At 34.6% G+C, this 14,934-nt stretch overlaps 1 protein-coding gene across 4 annotated transcripts in view; it reads right to left on the reverse strand.

Moving 5' to 3' along the window:
- The window catches only part of CCDC91 (coiled-coil domain containing 91), a 153,804-nt gene that overhangs the window by 126,422 nt on the left and 12,448 nt on the right, over positions 1-14,934 (reverse strand). The gene's annotated exons all lie outside the window — the stretch shown is intronic.

Genomic DNA, 14,934 nt, shown 5'->3' on the forward strand with positions numbered 1-14,934 from the left:
AAGGGCTAGAACTGCAAGATCTCTCTTAAAAAGCACTTTTTTATTGATCAAGATAAAAGAAAAAATTGGATATTGCACGATGGAATTTTAATATCTTCAAGGGAAAGGGTAAGTACTGTCTATCAATATTGTCAAACATCTTTTGAAAGCAAGAATGTAGAAAAAGCTTTCCAACATAGGAAAACAGAAAGATGGTACTTTAAAAGCTATATCTATTGCTCTCAAGTATAGCAGTCAAGTCCCCAGTACCTCAATAAAATAGTACTGAAAACAGCAAATAACCTAGTCTGGATATACATAAAAAAAAGAAAAAAAAAAAGTCCAGGCAGTAGGGCTTCTGACCATCAGATTCCAAAATGAATAATTTTCTTCATTAGTAATGAAGACAATCCAATTTAATGCAATCACAGTCTACCACGTACTTCATAGTTTTGTGTTTATGATTTAAAATATAAAAATATTTTCCATTGTTAAGTTGCTTTTCCAAATCAGCACTGTGATTAAATCCAAAAAGATTTCCTGCTTTTCCCATCTCTTCTTAGCTGTCTGGCAACATCAGCACAAACTGCAACTTAGAAAAAGACTGTGGTGAATTTCTGGAAATTTTTCTGCTACCACAGAGGTCCTTCCCTAGGTTTCATGGAGGGGCTGATTTAGATTTTACAAACTGATCAGCATTTTTGAGTTGTAGCCCTGAATTCTGTGGCATTTTGATATATTTATAGTTAAACTGCAGTTCCTTTTACAAAAATGCAGAATAAGTTACTCAGCTAATGAAAGTAACTCAAGATATATATGGCTGTTCAAAGAAGGGTATAATATGTATTAAAAAAAAAAGTATCATTCTGATACGTGAATGAAGGATGATCCAAAAAACCGTTAGGGTCTTTATAGAATGTCAAATGTTTGTAGAGTTAATTGACTTCAGTTAAAATAGACTATAGGCTGAAGAAACTTTTATTACGGTGAGAGCACATGCTCAGAAACATTAGAATTCCAAGGGTTTGGAGGAAATCTCCAAATTAAAAGTATTAAAATGTCAGAAGGGGACACTTTCAGTTTATATCCACTGCTGAAAATCACTACCAACAATGAGTTCAATTCAAACACACATCTTCCAAATTTTAACAAATTAATTTCCAACTTCTTATTGATGAACTTAGTTTAAATCAGCACTACCACAATGTAAGCAGACAGATTTAATTTAATTAAGAGCATTGTTCAATATTCACATGTGGTATAAGAACTAAATTTCTTTTTAGGGACTACAAGGGGTTTTGTTGGTTTTGTGTTGGTTGGGTTTTGTGCTGTTCTATTTTTCGAGAGAGAAAGAAGGTAGTTGGGTATATTTCCCATCGATGTTAACCTTAACCGGTCAAATATTCATGCATTCCATTAACATTCAGAGCTTTAATATATAACTCAAAAAAACCAACACATGCAAACACAAACGATAGCAATGGAAGTTGTATAGGTAGAACACCACTGATGAAGCACACAGCAATGCGCAAACAACTGAGAATGTCAACGTATTCACGCTACCTACTATTAAACGCCATCCAAAAAAGACTGGTGATTCATATAGGTACTGCAAAATGCAGCATTCACGTAGCAATCAGAGCAGTCAGTTGGAGAAAGAGAGGCTTTAGAGAGGCAAAGAGCTATTTTATCTATACACTATGTACCACATCAACATGTCCTACAGGCTCTACTCAGAGTTATTTCAAAGGACCACAGTCATTACTTCAAAAGACCACAGCAGATTTTCTCCCTGAAGAGCAAGAGACATTATTCTCCTCGTCTCAGAACTGGTTATGTCTCAACTGGAGAAAGTATATTCCATATTCAGCACTGTGTTTTAAAAAGACAAACTGGAACAAGTTCAAAGGAGTGCAACAGGAGTTAAAGCAATTTTGGAAAGGCACACTAAAATGGAGAGGCTTTTTTTTAAAGTTAAAAAAGGCAAACAAATATCTATAAAATATGAAAAATAATGTTCTATGAAGTGATTAACTACTTTCATTTATCATCAAATGCAGCACTGACATAAGGCAGTAAAGGACAGAAGCCTCTGTAGGCAAGATGTGTGTTAAATACTAGCTAGGATTTCCAGGAATGCAACATAAACCCCTACAAGAAAGTTTATAAGAACCTATGTATACACAAAAGAGAAGTAACTTTTGATAGAGAATAAGGATGTAGGGCAGAACAAAAAAAAATGGAAAACAACCTATTGTTGAATCCATCATCTTTGTTATTACATTTCATACACAGTTCTCATAAGTCTGGTAATAATCACAAGACTATTTTGACCTAAGATTACCTTACTTTACAAATTTTAACACAGACATTCCATGGCTTTAACAGCATGATTAATGTACGAGTTATCCCACACATCATTTAAATGGAATAAAAGAGAAACAGACTCCAAGCAAGTCTCAGTAGTATCAATAGTGTTTTCACACCTAACTGCTAATCCTCCAATTTCCAGTTCATCAGAGATCCCACAGGAATTCTAGGCTAAGTGATTCTCAACCAGCTAGGAAGGACTGTTTGCTATTTGTCTATGTATAATATATATTCACATATGTACACGCACCTCTGTTTTAAAAGACAAAACTAAGTTTTTAGTCCATCAAAAAGAAATCCTGATTTGTTTACATGCTTTGTGGTTTGTTTGGTTTTTGTGTTTTTGTTTTTTTTTTTTATTTTGCCTACAGCAAACATCAGAATGAAACTGGCAAACTTGGCATGTATCACAAGTAAGCAGGAAGCAAATTAGGATAGAAAGCATGGATTAAGTCCTGAGGGATGCTGACATAGTGCACTTCAAAAACTCAAAGGCTGAGGTGTACTTTCCAAAAAGTGTTAGTGCAAAAGCTCTTAAGAGGAGATGTCTTTCCAAAAAGATGTTTCTTCTTGCATGAAAAGGGTGCTTTCTACAAGGAGAAGGGAACAGAGCCACACCAGTGTTTTAAGAACTGTTTAAAAAAAAAAAAATTAATCAAGCCTATTTTTAATTAGGAGTCTTTCATAGCCCTCAAAAGTACACGTGTATTTAGCTCTAAAAAATGTTTGAATAATTCGTTATAAACTTATTGATAACAATGCTGAAAATATGACCAAATACACAATTTCTCAATTCCACCCTTTATTCTGATGATGGAAATGCATTTCTGGTATAAACAAACAGCAGAACTAGCCTAACACCTCACATAGAGCTGCAACAATTTTGGGAGCAGCATTTTTTAATCCATCATCTATTCCAAAATGGGTAACCCATTTTTCTTTCCTCACAGACTAGGAACATTATTTGTGGCACCAGAATAGGAAAGAATACATTAAGTGCTGACAATCTGCAGAAGGATTTAAAAAATAACACAAAAAAACAAAACAACCCACACAGTCTTACCATGACTAAATGTGGTCGCTTAAAATATGCCTGATACTGGAATTAAGTAACTGTAAAATTGGGCAACAAGAAGTCAACCTCAAAATTACAGATTCATAGAAATTATGGTTGGAAAAGACACAGTAGGTCATCCAGCCCAGGCCATTTCCAAAACATTACAGTTCTCAAGACAGTCATGTCCTAAAAGGCTTAAGAAGCTCTCCAGTCTCAGTCCTGTGAAAAGAAGGAAACTTTTCATGGATCATGAATATGTAAGCCACTGTGTTTTCAGTAGATTTTATCAACAAGTTTATAGTCATCAAATCATACAATAATTTAGGCCAGAATTCACACCAGCAGGTCATACAATCCAAGTTCCTGCTCAAAGCAGAGCATTCAGATCAGGTTGCTCAAGACTTCCTTATCTACAACTGATAACAATGCACAATGAATATCTTCAAACACAGACAGCTGTGCATATCTGAGATGCTTGCAAGCTTTCCTACACAAAATGCAGCCACCAAAGCCTGACCATCAGCTTAATATAGATCATGAGAACTTTGTGAATTGCACTTACCTAACAGACATATCAAAATCATGTTTTTACATATAGGAAGATCAGGAGCCATTCAAAAGGAATAAGACAGAAAAATGCAAGCTGGGAAAAAAGCCCCTTTTCCCGTTCCAACTGTTAGGTGGAGAAGGACTGTTGTAATCCCACCAGAAATCCCATTATTCTTCATATCCAAAAGGCAAAAGTGGTAGAGAGACCAAACAGTGAATTAAGAAGGATTCTTCATTCACTTAAAAGTCTACCTCTGGTTAGCAAGAATTCAAATTAATCAAGTCCTGATCTATCTTACTTGATGAATCAAACATAAATTTGCCTCAGTAATAAAGACAACTAATTTTGCCAGTTATATTCAACTGGACAATATATTACCTGGCCTGTAATTTTGAGTAAGTAGCTAACTTGCAGAATTTTGTACATTTTAAAGGAACAACTGACAGAGCATATTGCTGTTTGTTTTGTCAGAACAGTATGTGTGGAGCTGGCTGAGGGTGGGGCTGCTGCATTTGTATTTCTGGCAAACACTGCCAGTGGTTAACCCCTACCTATGACAACGTATTGGTTTTACTTGCATGTTTATGCTTACTAAATGACTCATTCAATGTGTTCAATCTAGGACAGGCTTATTAGCTGTTTCTTCACCGGACATAACATAGACCGCATTATTTGAAGAATAAATCTTTGGCCGAAACTGCAGGCTCCAAAAAGCCTATCCAAAATAAGTATGAGAGTAAAAAAAAAAATACAACAAAAAAAACAAAAAACCCAATAAAATAGAATAAAAAGTAGTTATTTAGAAAGCATATATACAGCAATACCTTTGTGATAAAGGGCAGAACAGATGATGAATTTCTGTATCACTAAGTTCTAACCAGCTCACATGCACTTTTCCTCATGGCTCTTCTGCCAAAACTCCAAGCACCTCTTAGCAATTTTAAAACAGGAACTAACTTTCTTCTTTTTACCCAGCTGATAAAAATTTTTCTCCTGATCTATACCAATTATAGCTGCAGGAAAAGCATGTGGCATCTTAACAACTTACAGTAGCTACTAAGTCATTAATTAGAAATTTTTGATTACAGAATACAAATATCCCAAAGAATATATAGCCCAAGAAAGACCAGAATATGAATGTACAGCATAATGTAAACTGAAATAAATTTAGAGCATCTGTAAAATTTTCTAAAAAAAATAATTCTCACTTCACTCCTGCTCGGGATCTCAGCACTAAAAGTAACCTGTTTACTACCACTTAGACCAAACAGAGGAATACTTTTATTTACTATGGCCAGGAATTCAGTTGCATGAAAAACAACATAAACATTACCAAAGACCACTGTCAAAACAAAAATGAAACAATAGCTACTGGCAGATTTATTTTTTTATTTTTTTTTTTTAATTTGAGGAATTCTAACTTTCCTTCCTAGGAGTAAGGCTAAATTCTTCTAGTATATCTGTCAGGTATGAATTTCTAAAAATGGTAGCTGTAACAAGGTACTGAAATGTAGGCAACTTTCATTTCTTTCTTCAAAAAGAATGAAACAACACGATGCAGTAATTCTCAATCCTTCAAATCAACAGGAAGTTCAATCCTTTTAGTATTTTATTTTTGTAACTTTCAATTCTGTCATTTGCCTCATAGCAATATCTTGTTTGTGATGAAAAGCCTCTGCAGACTTTTTTTTTCTTTTCCTTATTAAAGCAGCTGACTATACAGTAAAATTGAATGGAAAAATTTCCTACAAAGATAGCATGATTCATGTGGTTAACATTCACTTAGTGGTTTGTTATTTAATGAATAGAGTTCACAGTCTTGTTACAGAAAAAGAGTATTCTGTATTGGTTTTAACAGGAAAGTTCTTAACAGCTCCCAAATTCTGCATTACATTTTCAGTATTTATCATCTGTATCTAACAAGGAAAGTATACAATTGAGCAGGGGCTAATATCACAAGACCATGAGGACATGAGACCAGAGGGAAATTTAGGACTGCCTTACAATTTGGAAAACTAGACTGCCATAGTAATAACATAATTTAAAAAAAAATAAATCTTGGAAGTAAAAAATTAACACAAGACTTCCATAAGAAATTAAGAGCTTGTGCCAAAAATACAATAAGTTAGTTATACAAGAAGAAATTAGGCTAATTATTTCCTCAGAGATACTCAAAATTCTTGGACTATTAAGAAATCTGCTGCTTTGAGTGCTCATTAATGAATCTTGGATAAGCTATAATTTTTTAATAAGATATCTAGAAGACTTCTAGATAGAACCAAAGGTAAACATTAGGAAGACATTTTAAGAAAAAATAGAAAAACAAGCTTTTTATCTTTTCAGAGAATGAAATGCACAAATTTGGAAATTCAATTAAATTTTCTACTTTTAGAAAGGTGTGGGGGGTTATGATTCTCAGTTTTTGGTTTGGGTTGTTTGGGGAGGTTTTTTTAACTCATTTTTAACCACAATACAAGGCAAACACAGCTTCAAAATTTTAAGAAAAAGGAGAAAATTAACTACTTTGGAAAGTATTGTTTAATATTATTCGAACCAATGAACTGTTGCCAAATGCATATAGCATCCACATCTCTCTATATTAAGAGATGCAAACTTTTTTCATGCTACATTAGAAAAAAAAAAGCCTACAATATTTTTTTTTCTTGAAGTAGAACATCTAAAACCCTATAGGTATACAAACTTATGTCTGTCTGTACATGCCAGTTGTTAAAGAAGCTGGTTAGATGAGGGGACTGAGAACCTCTAATATCTAAGATGCAAGGCTGAGACCGAAACAGAAGTATTTTGCTGCTTCACTGAAACAACTGCCCTTTTCTCTTTCAATCAAACAGACAATACCACCCCATACAAGGTTGTTCAAGGGCTGTATGCCCTACCACTAACATGAGATAGTGAAAATCAGGCATCACCAAAATGCCTATGTTCTCCATCATGTTACAGCGTGTATTTAGTCGTACAGCGGGCCTGTAAGAAATCCCTACCATGAAGCAGTATGCATATCAGCCCCATAATAAAAGGCACAACAGTATGACAGTTAGCACCTGTATTTGAACACACAACAGAAGCACGCCCAATCACATATTAAAGGAAGAGACTGCAAGGTTACAGGGAAAATGAAAAAAGATGACAACACAGAACATCACAGCAATCTTTTCCTGGGAAGTGAAGCTGGTTCATTTCAATCCCAATACTGACTTAATAAACACTTAGTAAATAAAACACCTTTTCAATTAAAAAAAAAAAGGCAAGTAGATGCTAAACATCACCTATTTTACAGTGGCAGTTGCTTATATTACAATTGATTCAACTGAAATCTATGGGACTTTTAAAGAAAAATGCAAGTCTGGCCCTTTGTAACCAGTTCTTTTCCACAGCCCAAGTAAACCAATACAATTGAATATATTCAAGGAATCACAGAATAAATTTAATTTGGGAAACATCTCAGGAGGACACCTGATGTAACCCCACCTGAAAGCAAGGCCACCTTAGACACTATATTAGGCAGTTTAAGGCCACATACAGTCAAGTTTAGAATATCTGCAAGTACTCCAGTCTAACAAGGTGACAGCAGACAAACACTAGAGCAGATACCCAGATATTTTCTTTTCCCATTCACACTGGTCATCTATTAATTCATCCATTTATTCTGAAGAGTCTCCAGAAAGTTTCAATGCTTAGAGATGAGAACAGCACATTAAGGACTGTGACAATAAAAGTCAAGGATTGATTTACACAAAATAAGGGTATGTAAAACAAAAGTCAATAGCTAAAACTTTCCTATCAATTCCTACAGTGAATTTAAGAACTAAAACCAAAACAAAACACCACCACTCCCCACCTGTCCCCTCCCCCCCCAAAAAACCCAACCAATAACAATTTATTTTTTTTTACCTCTTAGTCCTTTTCTCAGGAGACACCCCATGGCCCAAAAGATCCAGATCCTGTACGAAGCATTTAAGATTCTATATCCTATAATATGAAATTTCATACCTAGCTTAACGAATAATTTTGAATAACACTACTTACATGTAACAGTGCCATATGTAATAAAACAGTAGCAAAACTGTAGCATTTGTATCAGTTTCACGTAACAAGAACATCTTATGCAATCTGCAGGAGTTTTCACTTCCACCTTTATTTAAAAAAAAGCATTTTTAGAAGAACAATGAACCACAGCATATGATTAAACACCAATAAATATACCTTTTATAAGCATCATAAGGGTGGCAAAATTTTCAACAACTGCATGAAATCACAAACAAAACAAAACCTCTTCTTTAGTTGGATATAGTCCTTATTAAAGAAATTAGAATAAAAGTATTCTTTACAATTCATTCTCATCTAAAAGGTACTGAGCTAATATGAGCAAAAAAAAAAAAATCTCTGAAACTCCACAAAAATAGGTATTAAGATAATCTGCAAAATCAATTCCACAAAAATTTGTGTTTTAGAGCTTGTGGGTCCTCTTCTTCAGCATACACTTTTGGCTTTTTAAACGGTACTTAAAGCAGGAAAAAGCAATAAAGTGCAAACGCCAGGTCCATTTCACTTCCCTAGGTCAGATACAGCTTCACAAAAAAAAAGAAAGCAAGAGTTCCATTTTTACCCACAAGAAGAAAAGGGGCTCTGATAGCTCCTACAGAGAAGGCAGGTATTGGTTTTCAAATTCACCTAAGACACAGGAGAGAAAAAGCCACCACAGCCTTGAGTGAAAAATGCATTCAAGAACAGGCAATTCTGCAGACATATCCTAGAAGAAACTAACATCAGAAAACTACCAAAACCATGTTCTCTGAATTCCGATCTCTGAAAAGCTATTAAGAAATGTAGTTGTAAAAGGTATGGTGCACTGAAGTAATTTAGAATACTATTCTGTGAGTGACAAAAAACAAAAGGATATAGACTGTGAGCAAAAGAAAGTACTAGTGGGGAAAAAAGGTGCAATATTAGATAGAAACTTCATAACTTTCACCCATTGTTCTGAACTCTACATATATGTAAAATCACATATGTAAAATTGCATTTATGTATAGGAAAGAATTAATATAAATTGGGAGAGAAGTGCTTTCTCCTAGATCAATAAAATGGTGCAAACCTTAGGCCAACATCTAAAATACTACTCTGCTTGTGATTCAGAAATAACTGCCAAGGTTGACTTCAGAGTATTTCCTGAGGTAGAGATCTACCATAAGCATGTACCATTTTTTTCTCTATACCAGACCACAACCCATGGACCGCATGGGGATTCCATGCATAACCATAAGTACTCAGAGGATAGCATCATTCAGAAAAGACTTCGCAAGTATCATAGAGGTACTTTTAGCACGTATTTTAAATTAAAAAGCTAAAGAGAGAAAAGGTTTGTATACTTTGGCTTCCAAACGTCTTGGTCACTGACATCTATCAATGGCTGGGGGGGGGGGGGGGGGGGGGGACCAAAACCAAAAAACTAATCTCTAACAAGACAAATGTGGATTTAATTCCAGAGGGTTACCTACTAACATGTTACTATAATTACTCATGTAGTTCTTGACTGAGGATCTTTTTTTACATTTTTGCCCATAATTCCTTGTCAGCTTCTCCCAACTTTAAGAATTTTCCACTTAGAAAATACCAACTTTTTCATTCTAAATATTCAAAGATGAGTTCAAATACAAAAAAACCTTATCAACTCCCACAGAAGTATCATATTGTCTTATTATTCAGCTTATTTCTTTGTCTCCAGAATCTATAGACACTTTCTCAAGAGTTAATTCTAACAACTTCAACTTCAGTAACTCAAGATTTTATAGAAAATCCCTCCAAGGTCTTCAGTCTTCACATAATTGGTTTCTTGTGGCCAGAACATGGAAAGACTAGTTTTTGTTTCACTATAAAAATAATCACACAGTTAACTCATTTTTAAATTTCTCTAATAACCCTCTATAAACTTTCTCTATCACAAATATCTTTTTACTTCAAAAGCCACACACTTTTACAAAATGTACGTAAACTGCTGTGAGAAGTCTGACAAAGCTGATACAATTCAAACATATCGTGCTTTCTGGAAGAAAAACCTCTCCCCTCACCAAGCCTTCTCCCCATCCACCCCCCAAAAAAACCCTCAAAAAGTAGCTTGAATTAAACTGGAATTAACATTTCTGTTATGTGCAGCTAGGCAATACAATACATCTATAATTAATCAACATCCAAGCCCAGATCAACAATCTCTGTAACCCTTATTCAGAATAATAATAATCAGAAGCCCTGGAAATTAGTTTGTACTCTACAAAAAAAAAAAAAAAAAAAAAAAAGGAAAGTGTGACTTGTTATCCACTAACTAGGTCACAAAGACAGAAACCAATGGCCCTGCAAATACCTGAGCAAAAGTGACCACAGTAGGTTAAAAACTAACTCTCATTTTTAAAGTATTCTTATTATATTAGAGACCATAAAATTGGACACAATCCTCTGAAAGACATAGTCGGGCTGTTCTCAGAGTTGCATGGGGATTAGGACAAGATCCGTAGGACAAGAGTCAGAATGATGAAAATTCTGACCAGATATTGGAACAGGCTGCCCACAGCCATTGCGGACTCTTCATCCCTGAAGATATTCAGAACTCAACTGGACAGGGCTCTGAACCACCTGCTCTAACCAGAGGTTTGGACTAGAAAACCTCCAGATGTCCCTTCCATGCATGGTCTATGATTCATTGCTTTCAGTTTTATCCAGAATAGTATAGTTTAAAAAAAAAAAAAAAATCCAGAATCATAGAAGCAGAGGCTGTAAAAAAGTGAATCCACCTTTGAGATTGTTCTTCAGTTGAACTGTACTAATAACTACCAATATCTGTCCAGGATAATTTTAGGATTGGGTTTGCTAATGACAAATGAACCAACTTCAAGAGAGAAGCACGAAAGAGAAAGAGTACCTCTAGAAATCTTCACTGTTGTAGGAGGGACAAAAGTAGCAAAACCCTAATATTTTCATCATGAGTTCAAAGAAAAAAATGTCTTACATAAATCTCTGCACTCAGAGATGTTTCTTAAAGAAGACTGAGGTAAACTTAGCATTAAGAAAAAAAATCTTGACAAGGAAGAAAAATTGCATAGGGATGTTTCTTCTCTGGAAGTAATTGAAAACTTAGTTAATTCATTAATTTGTTCAAAACCCTCCCTAAAAGTCATTAAATTGCATGATTTCACTGTGAATATGATACGCCATCCACAAAGAGCAATTCTTTTTTTCAGAAAACCTAATGTTTCATAATGACAGAATGGCTTTTTGAGCCAGTTTTAGTAGTCTCAGTCTGTATCTTCCTCTTGGCCTTGAAAGATAACAGCGCTTTGCTATTTACTGCTTCTCTCACAAGAGAGAAGCTAGATATCAGTTCCAGACAGTTCATGCAACTGGGCATTCCAACTATATGCTTAGTTTTTGTAAAGTGCTTATTCATGTAACACAATCTTTTTACTTAGAAGCAGAGAAATTAATGGTGTAGAAACATCCACTGTTAAGGGTGTGGGAATACTAGGACAAATAGTTGTCTTTTTTCTATAGTCCATGTTTGATAAACTTAAGAAACAGAGGGGTTAAAAGTAAAATAGAAGGATCATAGGTATTTCAAATGCATTTCCACTCAAAATATTATTAAGCTTCAAGAACTCAGACTAACATTTGAAATATTTCTGCTTCTCTATTTTCTGTTAATATCCAGTGTTCCTAAATGCAATCAATTCTTTTTACTCCCAAATCACACTAATGTGTTTTCTAGAACTTAGAAAGGGGTGTCTGTATGATGAAGGGAGAAGCTTTCCAAGAGTAAAAACCACCAAGTTCTACCTCAAGGGAACTTTGTCACGTAATTAGATATCCAAAAATAAAAAGTTTGACAAAATCTTAGTAACAGTTAGAGCATCATAGCAACACAATTTAATATAACAACTTGTCAAACAAAAACATAAGTCTCTGAATACATGCTCATATGGATGTGTGGTAACTTGTACAAAGAAATGTCATTAATGCTAATAAGAGAGGAGTGCTCAAGTCCTTACATATTAAGAAGGAATATATCCTTTATAGAAAAAAAATCATTTTTAAAAACACAAGAAACAGGGTAATACTAGATTTCTGGCATGATGCACTACCTAGGAAAACTTAGTGCTGAGTGAATCACTGATTCTAAAAACCAATGCTACTTCCACCAGAAAATGAATCTTTCATGTAAAAAAAATAAAGCTTAAAATTCAGTAGATCACCTTGATATGTAGTTAAAATGAGGCTTTTTCTCTTAATTAAAAATAAAATAGTAAAGGTCCAAATGTAAAGGATACTCAGTAAACCTTAGAGTTAAACAGTATGAAAAGGATATTGTTTTCCTTTAATTGTATATAGACAGTTTGCAAACACCGCAAAATATCAGAGTTTACATAATATTATTCTATCTTTATGTTAGAAAAGCTGACAGGTGACCATGGATACATAAAAAAACCCCAAACATAGCACTCTATTATGTGTAACTGTATTATGCACAACAGGCTGTGATACCAACTATACTAAATAAAAATAAATAGCATTGCTTTATTATTACTCTATGTCTCCTAATAGGCAGGAAGACTCACTTTTCCAATTAATAAAACTCCTTCCCTCAGCTTCCTCCAAACTTGGGAAGTACAGTACTTCTCATAGGGACACAGTACTAATCTGAGGCAAGAAAAAGATATTAACATACTTCTGTGACATGAGATGATATTACGAAAAAGAATAAGAATTATGTCTCAGATTTCCAAGTCTTCGTGATTTTACATGTCTCGGTTGCTAGTCTTGAAACAGAACACCTTAAATAACCGTAACAACATTCTTCCCCCTTCCTTCCACACCAACCACCTACTGGAAATTCAGGTTCTATGAAATAAAACATGACTGGTCATTTTAAAAAGTTTTTAATCCATTGTTTTGCAAGTTCTGGATGTACTGTTAGAAGCAGAAAAGACCAGGTATTCCCTCCCACACAGAAAGAAGAATGCATCATCACTGCACCTTTTTCTCCCTTTACGAATAGTTGAAAAGACTTGATGACTTTTTGTTCACACATCAAGCAGATGAATTTGATTTTTCATACTCTCCTAAAGAGAAGGTTCAATTCATGGAGAAGCAACCCAAGATGTGATTTTAAATTCATTTTCGTATGACTCTTATGAAGCAAACTGGAAAGGTTTTACATTGTCCAACTCCCAACGCTTAAACAAGTAAAACGAAAACACTGATTTGCTTTCCAACAGAAAACATTGCTGCCAGAACGCCTATGTACATTATCTTTCCTTTTTTCTTCTTCATTTTGGTCTACTCCTAAGCATGTAACACAACACTTTTATCACATGACCCTTGACCAAAACGATACCATCATAATTGTATGTTCTCTGTTGCAATCAAGAAAAATATATTTACTACTCATGGAAAAGGTTGATTGTCATTAATGCCTTTGTAGTATGATGAAGAAGCTGGGAGCAGAGATCACAGATCAGGCTAGAATGAAGATAGGATTAGGGCTCAACACTTAAGTCCTTTCCTTTTCAGTCAGAACACAATGCTTTAAAATAATTTCTTCCTACAAGTTGATTCTTTATACCTACTATGCATTTCTAGAATACTCTTCTTCTCTAGCCCCAAAGCTTTTGACAAAGATGGATAGGCACTACCATACTGATTTCAGAAAGAGGAAGACATTTTCTAAGAGGTCCTGTATCCAGCAAGTTACCAGGATATTTAAGTAATTTAATTACCAAGTATGTGATGAGGGCATTGATATCAAGAATATTACTCAGTTAACAATTAAGCAAAAAATATTTCTCATTCAAGAGGAGTTAAACTCCCTCCACACCCAAACAAACAGACAACATGATACCAGCCAGATTCTCCACCCATCCTATAATCCAATTTTGTCTCCTTAGCTAGCCTACAAAGCTAGGCAGGGAGCATGCCAGGCATGCCCTAGAAGCATAAACCCAACAATTTTCTTTTCCAAGATCTGTACAACTTCTCCTCAATTCCATTAGGAGTTAAAATATCATCATATAACGAGGCTTAGCAAGCAGATCCTTCCAGAAATAGCAAAACCAACATAATCTGTTGTGCCACTACACAAACATTGATCACCTTCAAAATGCCTCTGCTTTCTACAGTACTTCCCTTTGCAGCAATGATGGCATTGATGGCAACGTGATATTAGAGGAGTAAGGATATCCATTGCCACATTACATTAGCATGCACACACAAAAACCCCAGATAATTCATAAAACATACATTGCCTCACAGCTAAAATGCAGAATAAATTTAATGCACAAAGTTCATGAACTATGGGCAATATATGCTGACAAGCATCCATCCATGACAGTGTCCCTAATTCAAAATACTCTACATCTTTCCAGTTTAATGGAAACTAATTGTTCTCTCATGTAATTTATTTTAAATCACAATTGTGTATATCCTCCAAGACCTTTGTTAAACTGGAAATACATGTATGCCTAAGAGATATTCATCCTAAAGTATAAAGCTACCATGCATGTTGAATACATATACAAGACAAAATAATAATAAACTACAGCGGACATTTATTTATTTATATATGTATATAGTGAACTTGTATATAATATACTTGAGAATTCATGGAATTATTTAAGTTAACATGGACCTTATATATTCACAGAGCTTAATAGCTTTTGAAACCAGCACTTTTTAAAGAGAACCACTGAAATTTATCCAAAAATTACTATGCAGAAGTGATCCCTTCTGGCAACACTGAGTAAACAGGCAGAACATTCAGGTTCCAAAGAGTAAACTACATGTAGAGTGATATCTTTTAACTACATTAATTACTGGGCAATTACATAGTCTTTAGTCAGCAAAATTCCCAATGAAGACAAGTTTTGCTTGACTAAAGTCAGCAAGAAAAAGCTTGAACATTTGAACAAGAACC

The sequence above is a fragment of the Buteo buteo genome, chromosome 19, assembly GCF_964188355.1.
Source record: "Buteo buteo chromosome 19, bButBut1.hap1.1, whole genome shotgun sequence".
Taxonomy (NCBI): domain Eukaryota; kingdom Metazoa; phylum Chordata; class Aves; order Accipitriformes; family Accipitridae; genus Buteo; species Buteo buteo.